Here is a 16,145-nt window from a genome sequence, read left to right as displayed (position 1 = left end):
AGTGGATGATGAAGCACTGCAAATTTGCAAAACACTTAACCTGTATGCAATTATCATATATAGTGCCTCTACCGGATCAGCTCTACCACTTTCCCATCTTACAAAATAGCAGACCCATGCTGGGGATCACCTCAGGACTGTAGCTTCGTGCAACTGGATTAAAATGTAGGATGCTGTGTAATTTTCCACAAACCTGCCTATTTAATCAGTGCTACCAGAAAAGCCATTGCTCCTCATTTCCTGAAGAAGTTAGAGGAACACAAAATAAAAGAAAAGATTATTTCCCTTCTAGGCAGCCATGGTTTGTGCAAATATTAGGGGTGAACGAATGGCACTGAATTTTTGCTGTCAATTTTTATCACAGCAGGCAGATAAGGTCGTTAAATACAGATAGAATAGACCTCCGTTTGCCAGCTGAGATTACTAATGAGTCAAAAGCTTAAAGAGTTCAGAAAGCTGTAATGATTAGATTTTTTCCTAAAACTCTTTCTTAAATGAGTTGTTTAGGGAAGTAAAGTGGACTACCTGAACCATATACTACACTACTTTTTTTTGTTAAAATTTGATTTGAAACAAATTGAATATGACTTAGTAATTCTTTTCCTGCCTTCACAGAAGGTTTAATGAGACCTGCTGCATCCTAAACTTCAGTTGCAGTTCTGTTTTCTCAAATGCATATGGCTTTAAAACCAGTGTTCTATCTGTAGAGCATTCTTCAATTTGTAAACTAAAAATATTTAAGTGCTGGAGTGCATGGCACTTACTTTAGCTCTAAGTCTTCAACCTAAGTCTCCATTTTTTGAATAGGAGAAGTCCTAGAAATGAGGTTCAGGTCTGAGTTATGTGTTTATAAACAGCAGATATTTATTAGAATTATTCTCTTCTACTTGAAGTCTATCTCAGCCTACAGGCCTTTATTTTTATTTCCTGCCTACGAATAGATATTCAGGGATAGCTAAGTAAATTACAGTAGCACTTTTAGTTCAACCAGGAGATTAAAAACCACTACTCTGCTTATCTCTGACAAAAACCAGGAGCCATCTCCCCTAGGTGGGCTCTTTTACAGTGAGCATCTCCCACATTGGCAGCCCTGAGGAACACTGTGGAAGGGATATGCATTTCAGTGTTACTTGCAAGGAAGGGAATGCATTTCCAGAGGCATTTATGTTACATGGATACCAAGGGAATTGCAGACTTGTGGACTTTATTTAAGGTTTCATTCATCTACAACACTCAGACGGAAGTCTCACTCATGCCTCTGTCAGAAGGATGCAGGCAAAATCTGTGGATTGGTCATGAAAGAAGGTCTTGGCTTATATTTTGATATGCTCATAGAGGATCTCAGTCAGGGCCTGTACAACAGTGTTGCAAGTTTGCACCACAGCTCAGATCTATTAATCCCACATGTTAACGTAGAGCCTAGTGCACAAAAAATCCAAGGAAATGATCAGACAGAGAAGATCCTGTAGCCACAGTAGACGTAACCAGCATCCTGTGGCTCTGTGATCTGTCATGCAAGCCACTGTCTATTCATTGCACTTGGGCCCTCTATTTTTACTTGCGCTCCACTTATTATTTTTAATATCCTAAATTCTGTTGCTCAAAACATTTCTTAAATATAGTGCAAATGGTCACAGGTAAGACACCATCAAAATTGTTTTCTATTTACAGCGATAAAGGGCTGCCCCTAATGAAAGCAGAGATATTGCACCTCTTCTGTCAGAATAAATTCAGGATGGAAGGTATAACCTTTACATCAGAAATGAAACATCTTGCAAATGGAATTACAAGAAATGTCATTTATACTACGAAGGCTGTCCTGCTTCTGCATGAATCTATTTGTTTGTGCTTGTTCCTTTTTGTAGTGCTGAGGCATATATTTGTGCCTTGCTGGCTATAGGGTCTGAGAGTCATCAGTAGACAGGCATTTGAAGAAATGGTACATTTGCCAGGTAATCACATTCAGGCTGAGCCTGGAAATCCCACCGCAATGATTTAACGTGCCTGAGAATCTGGCAGAAGAACTGTGTGGTTTTATTTGAGGCCCTTCACCACTTGAAACCTATGAAGCTGTGGTTGGCTGCCTCTGTGATAATTAATCTACACTTTCCTTTTGCACACTTGAAAGTTTCATGTTTTTATTCTCTCCCATAAGCTCCTTTGGCTGGCACATAGTACAGAAAAACAGGAAGAACTATATTAATTCCTACAATCCTGACATGGGATTGTGTTCATGGGTACTTCTGCCAGGGGGTCTTCAGATTCAAGGTTAGATCTTAAATATGAACACTTTTTCAGAAAAATGTGATCTCTATCTGCATTATGGTAGAAAAATATAAGTTGTATTTTTTTTCCTTTTTTTCCCTGTATTTAAGCACTGTTATGTAGTATTTGGTTTTATTCCTGTCAGAGATATTATGAATTTTGGAGTCTTCACGTAGCAGAAAGCTAACTCTTCTGCCTTTTTTGCCATTCTACTTCCTCCACCCTGAATGCAAAATGTGTATGCCTTATGACCAGGGGTGTGGGTGTCAGTCTAGTGACAGCTCATGGCCCACTTACTAATTACCACACGCTACAGCTTCCAAGAGTAACCAGATCAGCTAAGTGCTACTAATTGCTTTCTCTGTCAACAGAGAAGGTTGATAGAGGTTCCTCCTGCGCTGCTGGGAACAACGTCCTGGTCTCTGCAGGAGTAGTGTATGCCTGGCTAGACTGCTGCTGCATGAGACCAACAGTGAGCTCATGTTGGCTTATTCCCAGCACTACTGGAAAAAGGTGCTTCCAGATCATCTTCTGGAGCTGCACCTTGTGCTGAAGGGCACTCCAAAGATAAAGTCATTCCTGTTCAAGCCAACACAGCTTGGTTGGGAGGTCATTCACTCAGCAGAGACACCTTTTTTTGAGAGAGAGAGATAGAGGCTTTGGCACTTTATCTCTAGTCTAGCAGATGCATTTCTAGAAGAAAAAGGTCTGAAGCCTAGCAAGCATCCTGCTGAGTGTCAGCTGCTACCACTGCAACCTTTGATGAGCACACAAGCCTTGCCATGAGCGCTCATCACCCTCTGCCAAGCCAAGCCCTGAGCTGCAGCCAGCTGCTGGCACAGTTAGCTCTGAAGGACTGTGGGGGTATTTCTTCTGAAGCTGACTTCTGTGGCTGCTAAGTGTCTGTTCAACACCACCACTCGGAGAGTGGTATTTAAGTGCTATTTAAGCATAAAGGGTATTGCACAGGCAAAAGAGATCCGTCGCCATCCATCTTCTAACATTACACTATATAACTATGCTGTAAATATTTACTCCAATTTTATAGACAAGAAAGTGCAATGGTAATGTGCCATTGCAATAATGTTTACAGAAGCATTCTTGAAAAATGACAGGCAGGGAAACAAGACTAATTGGAACTAATGGAGACAAAAATCCACAGTTATAAAGATATATGGCACTTTATAAAATTGATTTAGTACCTCCAGCCAAAACTTAAAGGGAGAGCACATCATGTCCAGTCATTCACAATCTACTTATCATGAGCCTCTTCCTGATCAAATTGGTACCAGCATAATTCAAAGTAGTATAACTGACATTGGTGATACAACACAGGTATAAAGTCAGTGCAAGATCAGATTCAGGTTTGAGATAATCTTTTAGAAAATGTGAATTGCCACAGTGCAGTGCATGTTACTTAGTAGCACATAACAAATTACCAATAATTTTTAAATCGGCACATGACTTAAATCAAGGTAGGATGTGCAGCATTGAGGTACTCTTGTATCACAAATGGAGAAACTAGAAAAGATGCTTTGATGTTTCCTGTGAGAAAAAAAATACCATATCAGCCTTGGCATCAGGACTTCATGTTAATTCTGCCATTCTCAAACCAGCTTGGTTTCTTTGTGGAATCATCCTGATAAACCGCAATCATAGCAACATTTTCAAAGAATTCCTTGTCCATATGTTTAAAATAATAAAGGAAAGTATCCCTGCACTTGTTTTACATATAGAAAGCTGAGCTTGCTGACATACAAGCTGAACTACACAATAGAAACTGTGAAAATATTTAATATGGACCTTCTTAATTATCCATTTAATTGAGGGATGATTAAGAAAATAATTTGAGATCTTAACTAACAAATGACTAGTTGATACAATATGTATTTTATCCACTCTCAACTGTAATCTCCAGCTGGAATTTGTCAGTGGGACCAGAATGCATTATTCTGTTGCCATAAACAAGTTATATAGTTAGATGACTAAATATAAACATAGTTGTTTCATTTCAACATGATACTTGGACACTATGACTATTTTGCCTCTTTATAGTTCTTTCTTAGCTTGGGTATTGCTATGTATTTCAAATATATGCACAATTCAATATTCAACCTTTGAACATTGGCTTAATTGATACAGCACATGGCTAAGTTGAACAGTCCTCTCCCAAGCAAGGACAGCCATAAACTCTTGTCAGGAGAATGGTATTTCCAGTATTTTTACCTACTCCAAGGCATTCCTCTGTCAGAATACTGCTTCCATCATTTTATTGCAAATCCCTGAAGAGCAATGTTTGGATTTATTGCCTGATAACAACAGACATCATGACTGATATCCCTTGAGGGTTCAAAAGCTGATACACGGAAAAAAATTCTTCCACCCAGAAAAAGAACACTGTTTTGCCTAAACACATTTGCTTTATAGGCACATATGAATTTTGGGCATGCTCTTGTCATTTTTTTGAGCAGCAGTAGAGAATGCTATTGAACTTGCAGTTCAACAAGAGATTTTTGCACTTATATATTGCTTTTCTCATGCATTTTCAAAAAGTGTACTTGTCTTTGGTGATTTACTACAGAGTTGTTTGTTTCTTTCCTCAGATTTCTCTCAGAAGATGCTTTTCTGTGTCATCATTCTTACAAGAGATATGAATCTGTAAACAAAACATGCCTTGCAGGGGAATTCACCATCTCTAATGGCTTGTCTCCACTGTCAGTGATAGCAAGACCAAGGAAAAGCGCCTGGTAAAGAAGACAGCTATTTAGTGTTTTAGTACTGATAAGTCACTAAATTATCTGTACAGTGGTAGGATAATGAAGATTATAGCAAAATTCATATGAATTCACCAAGTGTGTGTTGTCCACAGATTTTAAGGAAACACTGAGAAACAACTTCTCTAAATGTCAGACTTTCAAAAAAAACCCCTCAAACTTCAGTCAGTATAGAACTCTTAAATGAATTTTTTTAGCTTTTCCTTCACGTCCAACTCACTGTTGTGCCTCTTTCTTGGAATTATGATCTTCAGTTGTGTAAATGAGCACTGTTAAAAAAAATATATAGGAAAATAAAATAAATCATTCCTGAGACAGGGACTATAGAAGTGTCTATATTCCCCTATTGGTTCACTCTATTTTTGCCTTTATTTTATTTTATTTTATTTTATTTTATTTTATTTTATTTTATTTTATTTTATTTATTTATTTATTTATTTATTTTGGTCACTGCAAGATTTTCTTGCTATAGTTTCAAGCTGGTTAATAATAGCATGGAAATATTCCATGGCCCACAGTCACCACAGTTTAATATGCATAAGTGACATGCCAGACTTTGGACTCAATCATTATCTCTCCTTCTATCCATCCACATGTACATATATATTTTAGACAGCATGTGGTCAGTGAGTGGGAACCTGAAGTCTGCTAGGCAGAAACTGCTCTCTGATATCTAAAACAAGACTCAGGAAAAATATTCATTACAGTGTTGCAACTGTAAGCCTGTGCATAAGGTCATTTGACTGGCTGCCTCCCTCAAGTTTGTGAACCATACCCTATGTGTTACAGTCTCCTTAATATTTCACCAGGAGGGCTGGGTGGGGTGAGAAGTTGTAGCACATTTATGGCCTCCACCTCCTATTCCACAGACTCACTCAAATGGGAGAAACAACAAACTGTTCAAGAAAAAGAGCAACAGTATGTGTGGAATAGACAGAGCTGAAAGTAAACTTGCAGTATCTTTATAATCTTTCTCTCCCTCCACCTCTATTTCATCCTTCTTTTCTCTCTGCTTTGATAAGAAGCTATGTAGCATAAACCCACAATACTGCATGCATACACTTCCATAAAATGATAGCCATTTCTCCAGGGTAATCATTAGCTATTTTTCCTCCATAAGGATAGATATAGATATCCTCCATAAGGATAGTAGATTAAAAAAAAAATTGAAATAAAACAACACATATTTATGCAACATTAAACTCAACAGCAATTTTAAAATTGATAAATTAATGGCATACAAAGGTCAATTTTTAAATAGAAATCATTATATATCTACTCCTATGGTCATGGTTTGTGCATATAAGGAAGGATAGCAGGCATGATAGCACTTAAAGAATGAAAGTATATTTATCTCTCTATGTAATACAAATATAATAACTTGTACAATATGATTGATTAGAACGATGGAGCTCAGTGTGGGTGTCTAACAGATGATGGATATACAAAATATGGAACAGGGAACGATTTTCATGTTCATTTAACTTCTTCTTTAAAGTGTTTTAAATGAATATTAGAAACTAAATCAGGGAGAACTGTCAGGACTTGGTTGAATGATGCTCACTCAACACAGATTATCTATCATTGGTCTACAGGTTATTTGTTGAACTAATGATCTAAAACACGAGCTAATCAAAAACAGCATAAAACCAAAAGTGATCGTAAAAGAAGCTGATATCAGTATGACAGACAAATCACTCGACAGGAATAAGTGTGACCTATGGGTATTAGATATGGGGGCGGAGGGAGGGGTGTGTTGCCAGTAGGATTTGTCATTGGATTTCTGTTTCTCACAGATATTCATAATTAATGGTAAGCCATTTTCTGCTCCTTGAGTCTCTGGATAGCAAGTAAAACCTCAGATAAAATCTTCAAATTAAATGGAATTGGATTTAGCCACCATAAATCAGATTGAGGAGGATATCATCATTGCGGCTGTGTTCCCATTACAGCTGGTGATGTCACTGGAGCAGCAAAAGTGCCAATAGGATATGGGAAGTACATAAACCAGTGCAGGCCAAGCAATTGCTTCTTCAAATCTCCCAGCACAGAGCAGCAATCTGCCACTGCTCCCCTGACTTTTTGTGCCTTTTCAAAGAGGCTGGTGCATCCACTGGCTGAAATGCAGTAAGGGTTAGACTTCCCTTGGGACAGGGTTAATAAGGCAAAGGTAAGAGCTGAAGTCTCGGGAGCAGGCTGCCATGCACACCCTAATGAGCAAAGGGATTTCCTCTCCTCCAGGCTGAGCTGAGGCAATGCACTCGGGCATCTTAAGAAAAGCGGAGTTGAGAATCAAGTGAGTTTGACCTTGATTCACAGTTCCTAATGGAAATCACTCAAGGTTTACTGACTATAGATATGTCATAAAAACTAAGTGAATGGAATCTCTGAATAGTTTATTAAACTACTAATCTGTTCTTTTATCTGAAACTGTGGAGATGAATTCCCACAACCTGTAATACCCGTAGGACACTTGCAAATGATTTTGTTGAACAAGTCTATTCATGTATAATTGCATAATTGGTTAGGGTAATTATACTTTCTTATTTGAGCATTTTATTTTTTCTTTTTTTTTTTTTTGTCATGCTTCCATTTTTCTGATAACATTTCTCAAACTTGATCACAAATTTTTCTTTCTGTATATCTGCAGAAAGTATTGAAAATACCAGCATTCCTGGTGAAACAACTGTGGAAAATAACTTTTAAAGGGGATAGAAGGAAAGAAAACTGAATACTTTTATGGCTTATGAGCTTCATTTTGACACGTTTTAAAGTTTAAATAGTTTTGAATTTTCTCAACTGTGTTTATGTTATCACTTTGACAAGAATCTCAGTAAAAAAAAATATAGCTTGCAATTTTGTTCTCAAAGTCAATGTTTTTACAGAAAATTGATTCCCTGTCAGATGGTTTCATTAATGGTAGAAAGGAAGACACCAGCAGATTTCTAAAAGCATTTGACCTAATATTTTTTGCTTAAAATAACAGCATTATATGAAATAAAACATAATCCTTCATAAATGGATTACAATTGATGGAATGTTATATCTCAAATTATAGGATTAATTTTAAAAAATCATCATCCAAAAGGATTATTATCAGTCAAATGAATTACAAATTGGTGTGATGGTGTATCTCGAATTATAGGATTAACTGAAAAAATCATCATGTAAAAGGGTTGTTATCAGTCAAATCATCTGGAGTTCTTTTTTTAGCTTAGTGCTTTTTAATATTCTTTAACACAGAAGAAAGCATGAATCATTGCTCACAATGTTTTCAGATGACATAAACATTAACGGTTTGGGAATAATTATAAGCAGAAGTCAGTTCTACAGGATGATTTGTATTCCTTCCTAATGTGAGCTCACATAAATGGAATTCTTCTATAGAAAAGAATTGAGGGCCTGTAGAAAAATCTGTGAAAATTGTGTGAAAACCATAGCAAAGTTGTGAGGACATAAATAATCCTGTCTTGAATGTAAGACTGCCTTGTGTGTCATAAATAAGATAGTGAATATACATTGAACAATAAAGGAGGAACAAAATACTAAAGAAATGCCAGTAACTGAGCAGAATCCATTCTCATCCAGTAAACAAGACAGAGGTCCTGTGAAAAAAATTGTTCCTTTAACATAATCTTACAATTTTAAGCTACTCAGAGATATTAAAATCTGAGAGAATTAATTGGTGCATATTCTTATGAACAAAATCCCATAACTCTCTGACTAGAAGGGCTTAAAATATTGATTGATGACAAATATTTGTATAGCTGTCATGGGCAAGTATGTCTTATTTGCCTAATTAAACAAATTGTAGGTATTGATACAAAACAGTTTCACACAGTTTCACACAGTTTCCTTTTTATGATAAAAGATCAAAATATTTTAAGCAAAACAGTGAAGCATTATGAACTTCTGTAGCAAACTGTGTCTTTTAACATAAATAACCAGCCCAGCGTGCAGAACGACCTTCCAAAGCAAATCAGTCATGAATGAACACCGCAGACATGGAAAACTGGTGGTTGATTTAGTAGGAGGAAATTTACAGCAAGTGCATTGACTCAAACAAGGTATTTCTGATTTTCAAATGATTCATTAACTGACCTATGAGACAAAAATGTAAACTCTACAAATGAAAAGCTTATCTAATGTAAGTATATTGAGGGACATGCATAAGTTTCTTCCTGTGCCCAACTTCCTACTTCTTGGGTAGGCAGAACTGACCAGACCAAAGCAAGACAACAGATCATAAACAGTTTTTGAGTTAAGTACTAGTAAAAACTGCTTTTAGTTTGGAGGAGAGGGAACAGAAATTATCTAAGCTCTTTTAACCGGAGCACAACAAAAGCGCTAACACTGAAAGGCCTGATTCATCTATCTTTTTAGAGCTTCTTTCACAGAAGACCATCAACAGAAAGGAAAAGAGGAACAAGATAGTTAAGCAGAAATCAGTAGGCTTTGATGAATTATGATGAGATTTATGGACAGAAAAAAAAATAAAACAAAAAACAAAAAGTTATAGAGACAGATTTAGTCGCTTTATGATCTCTTGCATGTAAAAAGTATACAAGTCAGGTGATTGTTTTGGTGAAGACATTTGAAAGAAAAAGGTCGTTTATATCACAGTAAGCTCTGGACTGCTACATTTCTATCATATGCACCCTATTCTCTTGTGAAACAATCCAGTGGAAAGTGTACTTGCATTTGTACTGCACCAGGGATGATTTGCTGAATGGCACTGCAGAGGAAATTTAATAAATTAAAAATCAGAGAGGATGGGTTATTGATCTGCAAAAGGTTACATCAAATTCAACAATTTTCTTTGAAGCCTGATATTGCTCAAAAAAATGAAGCACCATTTATCTATCTCTGGTAGTAATCCATGCTTTAAAACCTACCATGGTATTCGCAAGTGGTTGCTCTTGGTCCTTATAAGTTGGCTCCCTCTGATGGGTGTTGAATGAAAAAGAATGAGCCTGACTTCCTCCACCTCCCAGAGGGAAGGGAATAAAGACATTGCATTCATTATTTTCCCTTATGGGTGTCAGTTGCCAAAGAAAAATTCACAGAAAACTAACATCGATGAACCCAGATTTCAGAACAGTGGAGCATGTGGCTGCAACTCTCACTGACAGCAACAGGGAGTGACATTTCAGAAAGACTTGAAGGCTCAGTGACAGCACCGTGCCCCTGAACAGCTCCTCGGCTACTGCTAAAAAGCTTAATTAGAAAGCCGGTGCTCATAATGGATTTAAAAAATGATGTTATGTAAGTGTTCAGTGCTCGCTGTCAACTTTGTCAAATTTGATTGAAAAATGAGGACTTAGAAAGCTGACCCTGGCAGGCTGTGGTTATGGAAAGCAAAAGCTTGTGTTGCAGCTAGAAGCAATGGGAGCTGAAACTAGGAATGCAGCAGATCTCTGTCAAATACACTGATTGAGAAGCATCACTGAACTCCATAAATGTCATTAAAAAAGTCTACCTCCAACTGCTGAAGTAATTCAGGATTTTTGTTTACGTGGAGTGTTGCTACCAATATATCCTAGAAGCAAGCTTAAACCAGTCACCCGAGTAAGCAAGGGTTTAGAAAATCTCTGTATGGAATGAAATCACTCCCTGAGGGAAAGAATAGCACGCATTACTGCTAGAAAATGTTGCAGTGTCATTACCATGCAGAGCTGTTCAGCTCCTTACAGAAGCATTGCTGTATATGTATTTTCTTCCTCTCTCAACTGCATCAAAATTCAGTTAGAGAGTCATGTTTTGTCACCCAGGTTTGGCAGAACAGAAAATGAACAACTCTTTCTGTACAACATGAAGTTATTGTCATGAGATCTTGTAAGCATTAGAATGCTAAATAAAGCTACCAATACCAGGTAGAGATGATACTTTCAAACCCTATAAAATTATTGAGAGAGAGCTCAGTTCTTTAACAGTAAGGACAAGCATGACAAGTGTGTCATACAATGGAAATATATATATATATAATATTCATGAATATCATGAAAATACCTCTAAAATATTGTGTTCCTTGTCCATTTATTTTAGTATGTTCATCCACAGGCAGTATAATAAAATGACATTGATTATGCCAGTCAAAGTTATGACACTGTATAATAAATAGACCTATAAAACTCCTTCGCATTTGTATTGACTGGTACGTTTCTTCTTTGATTGATGAATAAAATACCATTAATCTATTTAGTGTCATCATAAACACAATAGCTAAATGCTGCCTAGAGTTTAAGATCATACTTATTCTAAAAAAGTTATTTTCTTTTGAAAATGTCAGCGCTGATCCAATTGCTCTTCCTCTCCTTCTACTTCACACACACACACACACACAAAAAGCATAGAAAAATACAATGTCTGACATGAAACACCATAGCTTTGCTTACAATGAGCCATTATTTTTTCATAAGCTTGAAACCCTCCACAGAGTGATGGAAAGTCTTAAAATATGCTTGGATATTATATTTTTCATACTGGATTTAGTTGTGATGTGAAACATGTGAACTATCCCTTCTCTCCCCTCTACCACTATCCGTTATGCAGTAGGGATAAAATGCTGTTGCTGACACTCCGATTTCCATTTGAAAGACTCAGACTTTTGACAGTGCCAGGAGCTGGAACCTTGAGCTCCAGTAATGTTTACATGCTATATGATGTATATGATGATATATTGGCATCACTGCACACTGCATATTTGCTTGTAGATGGTATATTTAGTATCTCATTTTAATGAGAAAAAAAAAAAAGTCAAGCAAAACTACTGAGGCTCATTTAACCAAGACAGATTTTTCTTACAATACAGCAGACAATTTGACTACAAATTCACTAAAAGGAAATAAACTATACATGATCTGTTATACCAAAGTATTTCCCATTGGAAAAAAAAAAAAAAGCCATCAGACTCGTATTAAAATTATCAGAAATGGAGAAATAGTATTTCAAATGTGCTCTCCACCCCAAAGGCCTAGATTCTGCAATTCATCCCTGACCCCACACGGACATCTCCACTGAAGCTAAGTTAGTGAGGCAATAGCCACAAAAGAATATGGTTGTCTGCCTGAGAGCCCAGTCTGTGCTTTCCCAGCCATTTAAACTGAGAACTTCATCATTCTGCTGCATTACTTTGCTCTCCTGAGCTTGCTTCTTGGTCCTGCTTGTGACAGAAGTTTGGCCCATGGATGCAAAGAGACAAGGAGAGCAGACACACGCAAACCCAGCTGTCCATTACATAATGAGCACTGGAAGGAAGGAGACACAACTTTTTATCCTCCTCTCAGGGACGTCCCAGTGAGTTTATAAAGGAAAACAAAACAAAACAAAACAACAACAACAACCACAAAAGCAAAAACCCAGGGAGCAAGAGCTGAAATCTCATATTTCCCAGCATCTCCTTAGTTGTTACCGTGTCTCAAAAAATTATCATTTTGTACCAGTGAGTTAGACAAGATCACAGAATCACAGAGTGGTTGAGGTTGGAAGGGACCTCTCGAGATCATCTAGTCCAATCCCCCTGCTCAAGCAGGGACACCCCCCCCTCAGAGCACATCACACAGAATGGCATCCAAGAGGGTTTTGAAGATTCCTCAACCCTTCTGAGCAGCCTGTTCCATTGCTCTATCACCCTCATGGTGAAAAAGTTCTTCCTCTTATGGAGATGGAACTTCCTATGTTTCAACTTACACCCATTACCCCTTGTGCTATCACTGGCCACCACCAGGAAGAGTTTAGCCCCATCTCCTTTACATTTTCCCCTTTGGTATTTGTACGTGTTGATAAGATCCCCTCTCAGCCTTCTCTTCTCCAGAGAAAACAGGCCCTGCCTGCGTAGTCTTTCCTCATATGATATATGTTCCATTCCCTTAATCATCTTTGTTGTCCTCTGATGGACCCTCTCTAGAAGCTCCACATCCCTCTTATACTGGGGAGACCAGAACTGCCCCCAATACTCCAGGTGCGGCCTCACCAGAGCTAAGGAGAGGGGCAGGATCCCCTCCCTCTACCTGCTGGCAACACTCCTCCTGATGCAGGCCAGGATCCCATTGGCCTTCTTGGCCACAAGGGCACTGCTGACTCACGGTTAACTTGGTGTCAACCAGGACTCCCAGGTACCTCTCCGTGGAGCTACTCTCCAGCAGGTCGACCCCTAATCTGTCCTGATGCCTGGGGTTATTCCTGCCCAGGTGCAGGACCCTGCACTTGTCCTTTTGAACCTCATGAGGTTCCTCTTGCCCAACTCTCCAGTTTGTCTAGGTCTCTCTGAATGGCAGCACAGCCCCCTGGAGTGTCAGCCACTCCACCCAGTTTTGTATCATCCATAAACTTGCTCTCAAAGACAATGGAAAGTGGCTGAGCAATAACACCTGCCAGCTGCCTCAGCACTCCTGGGTGCAACTCATCCAGGCCCATAGATTTATGCATGTCTAGTTTGCATAAGTAATATGTAACCGAATCCTCCTTGACCAGCTAAATATCGTCTTCTCTCCCAGTTTTCTTTGTTGTCTCCAGGCTCTGTAGTTCATGGGAAGTAGCCTTAGCAGTACACTGCAAGATCTAAGGAAGATGCCTTAAAACCATCCAGATTGATACACATAGCTCCTACAACTTTACGATTATTGACTGATGATGCTGTGAAAGAGCAGATTTTTTTCTCATCAGTGGGTAGAAATCAATATAATTCTCCTTCTCCTCCCATTAAGTAAGGTGAAACCTTAGACCTCCTGAAATCCTTAGGATTTTATTTAGTGATGAAGTGGGAACTACTACTTCCAGGTTTCTTTTTTCACACTCTGGACAGGACTTCAGCATTTCTCCAGCGCAAAAGTAAGGAAAAAAAAAAAATGGCTGTTGTGCTTATATTCCATCTTCTCTCACCTAAAATAATAAGCATTAAAGTGGTAGTTTTCCAAGAATTAAATTAATGGAAAGAAAATAAAGTGTATATTTTCTCCAGAATCATAAATACCAATGGTTTTTAAAGCATTTTAAAGAAATATGTGTATTTATTGTGTTTAAATCAACATAAACAAATCAGCAATCCAGAAAAATCGGTTACTTACAACATTCATTTTTACAATGTATATTTAAATCCTCAGGAATAACCACTTTTTTTTGTGTTCAGACCCCTTTGGTACTTTGCAACTCTTTTTCTAATTTTCTTAAGACTCTTTTTCTAAGCCAGATATAGAACTATTCTGTAAAAATGATAAATTGGCCTGTTACAGATATTCCAAACCTCTATTCTTCATGTCTATCTATAGCACTGCAGTGCATGCCTCTTGGAGGCATTAATAGTTGCATTTCATTTTACTATATAAATATTTAAGGTTTGTAATTTCTCTGTTGCTGACATCGCCAATGCCAATGCAATGTAATGTTTCATTATCAGTTCCTCGTATACACACTATCTTGTCAGACTTTGTTTCCAATAAATATAGCATGATATATTTTGAATATTTGAATAGCTGAGTGCATTCATATTGCTTTCAGTCATGACCTGCTTGAAAATTCCCAGCTAAGAAGTACAGCTGCATGGAACAATAATCTACAAGTATTGTGCCAATATATTTTCATTAGTCAGTGACACTCAGCTGCACCCAAAAAAAAAAAAAAAAAAAAACACTGAACTACATCCTTTAGAAACAAATCATTTTGGTTATTGGATTGCCACACAAGGATGAAACACCTCTAGACCCCCTACTGCTATTATTTTAAAGTTGTAAGTGGGTAGTTCAAATTTAACCTGCCCATTTCTATTCCTTTTTTAGAGATTTTCTCATCTCTTTTTCTCCTTTGAAAGTTTCCTTTTCCAAGAACACCCAGGAGGAAGGGTGGCTGTCTTAGTTACTCTGCAAAATCAGTCTCAGAAAAGGTACTTGTTAGAGATGTCTGAATTTGAATTGGCTGTAAATTCTGTATTATTCTGCAGCTTTCCAAAGCCTTCAAGATATTTCATCAGATGTGAAGAGAATTTGGGGAAAGTGTCTGCTTTCATACCAGATTACATGAAATGCAGTTTAAGTAGAGTGGGAGCACTTTCTGAGGCTTCAGCTGCTACCATAAATACTTGACTCTGCTGAACTAATGGAGTAACATGCTACTCTCTGAGATAAAGCCAAGCTCCACTGCAGAGGAGAGAAGACAAAGGGACAGGCAAAATTTAGGGCTATAATCCTCTAGGTAAAAAATGTGAGAGCCCTATATCATCTCACAAAACACGGAGCCAAAAGCAAAGCCCCAGAGACCTCCCTTCCCCACCTAGCCACTGTTCAGCAGTATTGATGCTCAGCTGCCTGCCAATGCACTTCTTAATGCTCGTGGTGATTGAATTTGAATTCAAGATTAATGCTCTAAAAAAAATCTGGTGTTTGGAATTGTGCGACTGTAAGGGAACACTTCCATTGAAAAAAAGTTTCTGGCTCACACTCAGTCACAGTTTACAAAAATGACTTGCATGCATCCTACAAGCTTAGACCCCCAGCAGAAAAAAAACACTGAATGTTATCATTATATTTCAGAATTTTCAACCTGAACTCAGAATTTGTGAAGTAGTTTGCATTTTTTGAGTGCTTGGGCTTAGGGCAGTGCTGCTCTTAAGACCAGTTCCTTTCTGAAGGCTCATACACACTGTCTGATCATTCTGAAGTAAACTTTCTTTCTTTTCTTTTTTTTTTTTTTTTTTTAATTTGGTCCGCATGGATAATTTCCAATATTTTATGGAATTTCTGGGCAGAGAGGAGCCAAGGCAGAGTTATCCCACGGCGACTCTGAGCATCCTGGACTCCCTCACTGCATGTCTGCACTGAAGGCTGGCAGCCTCAGGAAGCTGGACTCACTGCTTGTATGGGATCCAGTGGTGACTGCCTATTGTTTTGCAGCAGTTCTGATAAACACATATACATTTCAGTCATACAGCTTATCTACTGGGGTCTGAGCAATTCAAGGAGGAGTCCAGACCCATTCTGTGCCTGAACTGTGCTATCTATTCATGGATGCTTAGAAACATTGGCTTCCTAGCAATAACAGAGGCCCATGAAAGTGAGGCTTCTTGAGGAGATGGCCCCCTACATACAGAGTAAAGCCTCTACTTACCTGAACTGT

Source organism: Nothoprocta perdicaria, unplaced genomic scaffold (assembly GCF_003342845.1).
Source record: "Nothoprocta perdicaria isolate Ctin4 unplaced genomic scaffold, notPer1 scaffold_112, whole genome shotgun sequence".
NCBI classification, from domain to species: Eukaryota; Metazoa; Chordata; class Aves; order Tinamiformes; family Tinamidae; genus Nothoprocta; species Nothoprocta perdicaria.
Note: the sequence above shows the minus strand (reverse complement) of the source record.